This window comes from Phodopus roborovskii, unplaced genomic scaffold, assembly GCF_943737965.1.
Source record: "Phodopus roborovskii unplaced genomic scaffold, PHOROB, whole genome shotgun sequence".
In the NCBI taxonomy this organism is placed as follows: Eukaryota; Metazoa; Chordata; class Mammalia; order Rodentia; family Cricetidae; genus Phodopus; species Phodopus roborovskii.
Window position 1 is genome coordinate 5,300,306 of NW_026126639.1, and position 8,628 is coordinate 5,308,933.

Here is an 8,628-nt window from a genome sequence, read left to right on the forward strand (position 1 = left end):
TTCAACTAGACAGTATATTATGACTGACCCAAAGTGAAAAAGGATACCACAGTCCATCACTAACAAAATCTTTCTGTCTCAAAAGTTATTGATGTGTGTGTATAGAAAATGGAGTGTCTATATTTCCATAGGATACCGCTTATTGTTTTTTAAGTAAATTAACACTGATTAAATCTGCATTTCAAATTTTGGATGTTGGGGCTTGAACCTGGGGTCTTGACAGGTAAATATCCTGGTCCTGATGTGGGACGTCCCTCTGTATGCTGCAAATGTGTGTTGTTTTTATTGATCGATAAATAAAGCTGATTTGGCCAATACCCAGGCAGAATAGAGCCAGGTGGGAAATCCAAGCAAAGATACAGGGGAAAAGTAGGCAGAGTCTAGGAGATGCCAGCAGATGCAGAGAAGCGAGGTGTGAGGTAACACCATGGTCACATGGCAATATATTAAAATAATAGAAATGGGTTAATTTAAGTTGTAAGAGCTAGTTAGTAATAAGCCTGAGCTAATAGGCCAAATGGTTTGTAATTAATAGTAAGCCTCAGAGTGATTATTTCATAAGTAGCTGCTGGTACCAGCAGTCAGGATGGGCAGGCCGGCGAGAAGCTGGTTCAGTGGGACTGGACAAGACAGAGGAAAGTATCCATCTGCATCCCAGCTTCTTTTCTCTCCACTCTCCCCTCTTGTAGTTCAAGCTTGGTGGTGGTGGTGTTCTGAGTCTTTGGAACGTGAGAAGAATAAACCTGAGGACCTGAATGACCCACACAGACCATGACACTCTACAAGAGGGGAACAGCCTTCACCATCAGAATCGGCCAGACTGTCACAGGATGAGCTAAAGGGACAGATTCCTCTTTGTGAAGCCCTGTGGGTGCCAGACAAGCACTCTGCTTCTGGGCTGTCTTCTAATTTTGACAGGAACTCTCTGTGTGATCATCTGGGCTTTGAACTCATCCTGTAGTCCAGTCAAGCTTTGAACTTGTGACCTTGAAATGTGCGAACGTGAGAGAGAGAGAGAAAGACACCACAGGACAGGGTTCAAGCGGAGGGATTTTTTTTTTTTTTTTTTTTTTTTTTTTAAATTAGGGAAAGGGATCATAAAAAGGGAGAGGTGGGGGGGGGGAGACCAGCCTCCGGGGATGAGTGTGGCAGGAAAGAGGGAGGCAGGAAACAGATAAAGAGAAAGGAAGAGAGGGATGGGAGGCGGGCGGGGCCCTTTTTAAAGGGAACATAGTGAATGTGCACAGGTGGTGCTCTTAGTGGCTGCGGCTGAGGTCGCATCCTGTCAGAACGCCCCAGGGCAGGCCGGTACAGATGCCTGAATACATCTGGGAGGACAGCTGTACCACCTGGCTTAGCTGGAAGATTCTTCCCTAGTTACGGCTTTCTTCTGCCTGGCAGGGCTAAAAATGTAAGGAAGTCTCTAGGTGAAGGGTTGTATGGGTGGTCTTTAAGTTAGGATGCTTAGCCGGCGGCCAAGGCATTGTTATTGGAATAACAAGTCCGTCCTAATGCAAACAAAACAAAACAGCAGAAAACAAAACCAAAGTCCAGTAAGAGTTGTTTGTAGGCATTGCAACTGCTGCAGGCAGCTGACCCAGCCGTGGTCTCCGCAGTGCGTGCATGTTCCTTCCAAATGCGTCACAGCAACGCCCCTCCCCCAAGAGTGCTGCTTCCAGACCCCCTCCCCTCTCCCCCAAGCTCGCTCTTTAGCGCACGGATTACACTTAATTCCGGGGATTTGTGCGTTTCATTTCTAACAACAGCTGATGCACGGGGATCCAGGGAGGCTTCTAGACCTAAGACGGAAGTTCACTGTCAGCTTTTTTCCACGTTTGCTGAATAAAACAAAGGACGAGTTGCCAAGGCGTGCATGCTACATAGAATGCGGGACTAATACTGATTCAGCATTGATTTTTTTTTTTTTTTTCCTCATGGTTTTCCGGGAAATCAGACAGTCACAGAGAAAACCCATATAACACTGGCTATGTGCCCAGTAGGTTCAAGTTGTGATTATGAAGGGCGGGACTTAACTATGCGCCTCCTGCTATCTTTTTATTTTAGACGGGGCCCAGGGTTGTGGACCTTAGGCAGGAGCTCTAGCTCCCACCGACAGCTTAGACCCGAGAAGAGATGCCCAGAGTAAGTGCGGACCCAATTAGCCCCAATTCCCAGTGTCTCCAGTAAGAACCTCAGCCCCAGCTCCTATCGCTCTCCGTCCACTCTCGGGGAGCTAACAGCCTGGCAGCCTCTGCTACCCATTTATAACACATTTGTAACGCCCCCACCACCAGCCATCCAGACGCAATTCCCAGCCAGATCATTTTAAATACGGCAAAACTGAAGAGAGGCTCCAAGGTGAGAAGTTAGCCGGAGGGCTTTGTGAGCTCTTTACCTGGAATGCTCTCGCTCTGGCAGGTGTGACCATGCATATGTGTTGGTTTCTTCTCTGTTGCCACAATAAAACACCGATTTGAGCTGTAAAATATCATGCCATTTCATACGGTGCAAAAGTACTGTTTTTATTTTATTTTATTTTTATTTATTTTATTTTTTAGCACAACTTTTCTTAACCTATCTCAATGTCATTATAAAGATTAAAAAGCCACTGGGTGATGGTAGCATCAGGAGGCAGAGGCAGCTGATTCCCAGTGAGTTCAAGGCCAGCCTGGTCTACAGAATGAATTCCAGAACAGCCAGGGCTACATAGGAAAACCCTGTCTTGAAAAAGAGTAAACAAAAAAGAAAAGGAAAGGAAGGGAAGGGAAGGAAAGAGGAAGGAAGAGAGGGAGGGAGTAAGGAAAGGAGAGAGAGAGGAAGGGAGGGAGGGAGGGAGGAAGGATTTTTAAAAGCCACATTGGAATTTGCAGTACTCAGAGATGGTAGACAACCAGGAGAGAGACTGCTTGTTTCTAATCTCTGTGGTCTGGGGTCTCTATAGAGTCTTGGTTTATAGATTTTCTAAGTAAAATCTTCTTTCACCACATTTTCAACACTTTTTTTAAAATCCTCCCTCCCAGTGTCTTAAAACTTTGAAAAAAAGATACTGTAAAATTTCCACTATGGTGGGACAAAATTTTCACTCATGCTGGAAACTTGTCTGGTCATCTTTGTTTGAAGCCTTTTCCTCCTAAATCTGAGAAACACATCCATGGAATCACAGGAAGTCTATGGCCCTGCGAGGAATTCTGCTTTAGGACAACGGAAGCGTGCTAGCTGGCAGCTCACATGTGTCTGTAACTCCTGTTCTAGGGGGTCTGGGATCTTTATGCCAATGCACATTAAATAAAGTATTTAAAAATATATAAATGGGGGTGGTGTCTAGATGACTACAGGGATAAAGGAGATGACACCAAACCTGGTGGCCTGAGTACAATCCCTGGGGGCCATTGCGTGAAGGTGAGCACTGACTTTCATGCGTGTGCTACGCCCCATATCCATCCATCACACATATAAAACACATAAATGTAAAGAGGGGTATATGGTTTGGAAATGGTTTTTGAAATGTCCCCAGAAGGTGTATGTATTTGAAAACGTGGCCCCTATTTGGAGGCATTATTCTGGAGGCCGTGGAACCTTGGACTGGGGCCAGGCCAGCAGAAGCAGATTGCTTTGGGGAGGGCTTTGAAGGTGGTACCCAGCTCTGGTTTGGGCAATTCTCAGCCCCTGCTACCATGAACCAAAATGAGCCTTTGCTCCCAAAGTCCCTTCTGCCAGGGACTTTGTCACAGTGACAAGAAAAGCAAGTAATACAGTTAGAGAGAAGAGACCAACATTAAATTAGTTCTTCACAAGCCACATGAAACTGAGAACAAAGGGCTGGAGAGGGGGCTCAGCAGGTAAGAGCACTTGCTGATCTTGCGGAGAGCCCCGCCCACGCTGCTGGAGAGCCCGCCCACCCCTGCTGGAGAGCCCCGCCCACGCTGCTGGAGAGCCCGCCCACCCCTGCTGGAGAGCCCCGCCCACCCCTGCTGGAGAGTCCCGCCCACCCCTGCTGGAGAGCCCGCCCACCCCTGCTGGAGAGCCCGCCCATGCTGCTGGAGAGCCCGCCCACCCCTGCAGGAGAGCCCGCCCACCGCTGCTGGAGAGCCCGCCCACCCCTGCTGGAGAGTCCCGCCCACCCCTGCTGGAGAGTCCCGCCCACCGCTGCTGGAGAGTCCCGCCCACCGCTGCTGGAGAGTCCCGCCCACCGCTGCTGGAGAGCCCCGCCCACCCCTGCTGGAGAGCCCGCCCACCCCTGCTGGAGAGCCCCGCCCACCCCTGCTGGAGAGTCCCGCCAGCAAGAAGACAGGTGCTAGGGTCACGTGTAAGCAGAGCGATTAGTTGTTCCGAAGAACAAACGCCCTGCCCTTTCTCACTCTCCGAGAAGGTCCTTATTTCCTGTTCCGGTTTCGGGACCTGACAAGCCCGGCTCCACGCTACCTTGTACTGGTGATCGGGGAGAGTGAGAACACACACTCCAGCCACACACACACAAAGCTGTGAATGTGCCCGGCTTTACTCTCTCTCCAAGGAGCAGGAGACCCAGGGAGACAGAAGCACAACAGATTAGCACACATACAGCAAGCAGACACCTCTGCCTGCCTACAGGACACCTTAGCGGAAACAGGGTTTTATTAATTTTTATTTTGCAAAACATTTATTTATTTTTATTGTATGTATGGATGTTTAGCCCGCATATATGTCAAATTCAGTCCCCACAACCCAAGTCCCACAAACCTGTGACTTCAGCTCCAGGGGGTTTGATACCCTCCTTTGGCCCCTGCACACGTGTAGCTTACACACACACACACACACACACACACACACACACAATGCACAAGCATGAACACACATGAAAATAAAACTAAATCTTCTCCTCTTTTTCTTCTTTTGTATTTGATATTTCAGATTTCATTGGAGCTTTTTGTATTTGCTTCTTAAAAAATATACTTATCTGTGTGTGTGTGTGTGTGTGAGAGAGAGAGAGAGAGAGAGAGAGAGAGAGAGAGAGAGAGAGAGAGAGAGAAAGAGAGAGAGTTCAAATGTGCATGGCCATGCTTGTGGGTGGAGGTAAGAGGAGGGTGTCAGTCCTTACCTTGCATCTTGTTTGAGCCTCTTGGCCACTCCACAGGCCAGACTAGCTGGGCTGCAGTCTCTGGAGTCTCCTGTCTGTCTCTCATCTCACTGTAGGAGTGCTAGAATTATGGTTCCCATGGCTACATTCTACTTTACATGGGCACTGGGGGATCTGAACTCAAGTCCTTATGCTTGCCTGTTAGCACGCTGGAGCTTTGCTCACTGAGCCTTTCGCCCAGCTCCCTCATAACCAATCTCCATATCACTTGATCCACACTCTCTGCTCCAGCAACATATAGCTGTAATCCTAGCAAGTTGGAGGCTGAGGCAGAAGAGTTGCCACGACGTTAAGGCTAGCCTCAGATGCACAGTGAGTTCCATGCCAGCCTGGGCTACAATGTAAGGTCTTGTCCCCAAAGAAGCAAACAAACAAACAAAAAGTTGAAACGAAAAGTTGGGGCTTAGGAGTGTGTGTGAGGCCTGGGTTTGGTCCCCAGGGCTAAAACAGACTTCGGGGCTTTGGGGAGAAGCAGGGTGCAGAACATTATCCAGTGAAAGGTAGGAGCTCGTCTTCCTGATGTGAGTGTGGGCTCTCCTCTGCAAAGTCCTGATAGAGGCCGCTGTTGAAGACAACCTTCCTGGCAGGTGACAGAACAAAGGCTGAGCTCATCTGGCTGCCATGCCCAGACCTTGTCCATCCATCAGGTCTGAGCTGAGCCAGGCATATTTTCAAGTAACCATTTACTTCACTGAACAAAATTAAAGCTTATAGGCATCTATTATAACATATTTCCAGGCTCTGTTTAATCCAGAAGAAATTTACTAAATGACACCCTTGTGTCTTAGAAGGACTGACTCAACTTAACCAAGTGAGCCACTTGTCCATGGAGCAGTCAGACTCTGATGTCTGGATGCTCCTGTATGGAAGCAGCTGGCCTTGGGAGACAACTGGGGATAAGAAAGCTTGGATCTGGCTGGGTGGTGGTGGTGCAGGCTTTTAATCTCAGCATTTGGGAGGCACGAGGATCTCTGTGAGCCAAATGTTGATGATGCACGCCTTTAGTCCCAACACTTAGGAGGCAGAGGCAGGCAGATCTCTGTGAGTTCAAGGCCAGCCTGGTATACAGATTGAGTTCCAGGATAGGCTCCAAAGCTACAGAGAAACCCTGTCTTGGGGGAAAAGAAAGGAAGGAAGGAAGGAAGGAAGGAAGGAAGGAAGGAAGGAAGGAAAAGAGCATGGACCACCTCTTGCCTTCAGTTTTAATGATGTATAGAGATGGAAGAGAGCTTTGACACAAAATATGGCCCAAGATACAGTGACCCCCCTCCTCAAATGCGTGCGCGCGCGCGCGCACGCGCGCGCACACACACACACACACACACACACACACACACACACACACACACACACTTGGTTGGAGCCTCCAGTGCGGAGAGACTGGAGGTGGCTGCCCAGCTGGGCTTATGGGTGGAACAGAAGGCTGAAATGCAGCTACACAGAACATCGAAGGACACTTCTAGAAGAAAACCAAGGAAAAGCCTCCTAAAAAGTGATCTTCAGAATTCAAGGACTAGTGAGACCAGAACAGGCAGACGGGAAGGGAGCTGCTCAACAGCCCCAGGACTGTCCATAGTTCCAGAAAAACAAGCCAGAAATCTACTCCAGTGGCTCCTCTGGGATCAGCTCCAGGAGGACAAACAGGGTGGGAACCGGTTCCCATGTCAGACAAGGGAAAATGTCTGAAATTTGAGGAGAAGCAGCCACTGTAGCCTCCGCCCCAGGAGAGCGGTGTTCAGGCAAACTAATGGAAAGACTGAGAAACAGGAACTGAAAGATGTCTAGTCCCCCAAACCAGACAGACAAGAAATATCCGCAGAGTGATGTCACTCTGCCTCCATCGATGACATCATTTTGCCCCTCAGATGGTGACCCCAGACTGCATGAGTCAGCATCTATATTTAGACATGAAGGGAACCACCTTCTATGCAGCGTGCCAGCTCAGAAGTCTGTCTATGCTAGTCTGGTGTAATCCTGCCTAGTTATTTTAGGCTATGATTTCACCAACAGCCCCTGGTAGTTAGTCAATTTGATATCACACAGTTTGAATCCCAGCACATTCATGCTCAGGGGTATCATCATAATTGGGCTGTTTCCCCGTGTGTTTGGAACACCCTAGCATCTTATTCCCAAGGACATTCATAGCACAATTTTTTGGGAGTGGGGGGGGGGACAGGGTTTCTCTGTACTGCTTTGGAGCCTGTCCTGGAACTCGCTCTGTAGACCAGGCTGGCCTTGAACTCACAGAGGTCCACCTGCCTCTGCTGAGATTAAAGGCATGCATCACCATGGCCCCCAGCTTCATAGCACACTTTTAAAAGGCAAAGTGTCGATACCAGAAGGGATCGAATGTCCAAGAGCTTAGTGGCTGTATCTTAGCCATCTAATGTTTATTTGGAGGGAAATGTTAGCAAACACACATGGTTGATGAAACTAGTCTGTGAATGAATTCAACTTCTACTACAGAGCTTAGAATTCCAGAAGAAAGGAAGCCCACCCCCAAGGAGCTCGTCCTGGAGGGAAAGCCCACGTTTCTAAAGACAACATCAGTTCTTGTAAGTTGTAAGGTCTTAACTCTTTGAATGGTGAAGGTCCTTTGTTTGTTTAAACCTTAATAGGAAGGCTTAGAGTTTTACCCCTAGACTCCCCAGAATGACGAGAATCACTCAGACACTTCTTGGGAAGGAAAATGAACCAGCATTTGGCAGGAACCTGTCCCCACCCTGGGGGGGGGGCAGACGGTGAGTAAAGATGAAGGAGTTGGTGCTGTTCTCTCCCAGCCTTTGTGCTGGTGCTGTGTAGATTTACAAGGACAATCGGAAGGCTTAAAAAAGGAGTTAAAAAAGGAGCATCTATGGAAGTAACAGTAGACAGAGACAAGTGTTGGACGTGACTGGAGGTAAGTGCTCAGACCTTTGCCAGCAGCTTCGTAGATTTGTACAGTGGCGTGGGGTCTGAAGTAGAAGCCGAGGAGAGGAACGATGGAACAAAGTTGGGGTATCTGGGGGTGGAATAGGGAGCCGTGAGGATATGGTGTCTGATACTGTCATGGGGCCATTTCCCTGTGAACCCCTCCCCCCAGCCTGAGGAAATGTTTTGGAAAGGTCACAAACACCAGATTGCTAACGTTCTGCAGTTCTAAATCGTTCTTGAAACATTAATTTAGAAGGTGGAGGAGGGCTGGGGGTGATGCTTCTGAAGTCATGTGTGGAGCCTGAAATTAGCAGCACTCACTCACTCACCACTCAACTCTCCAGGTCGGGTTTTCCTTCATTACTAACATCAGCTGCAGCCCAGAGTCTCACCTCGCTTGATCGACCTTGACCTTCTCAAGAACAAGTGGCACTTGATTCCTAGCGCTAACACACCAGCAGCAGGCCCACGGAAGGTTCTAGATAAAGAGCTGTTGGATCAGCGAATGAAGCACACAGCGCTCTACCTTCTGAGCACACTTCCCAGCGCATAGTGCAGTCCAGCTTTCTACTTCAGACCAGGCTGCAGACCAATCTTTC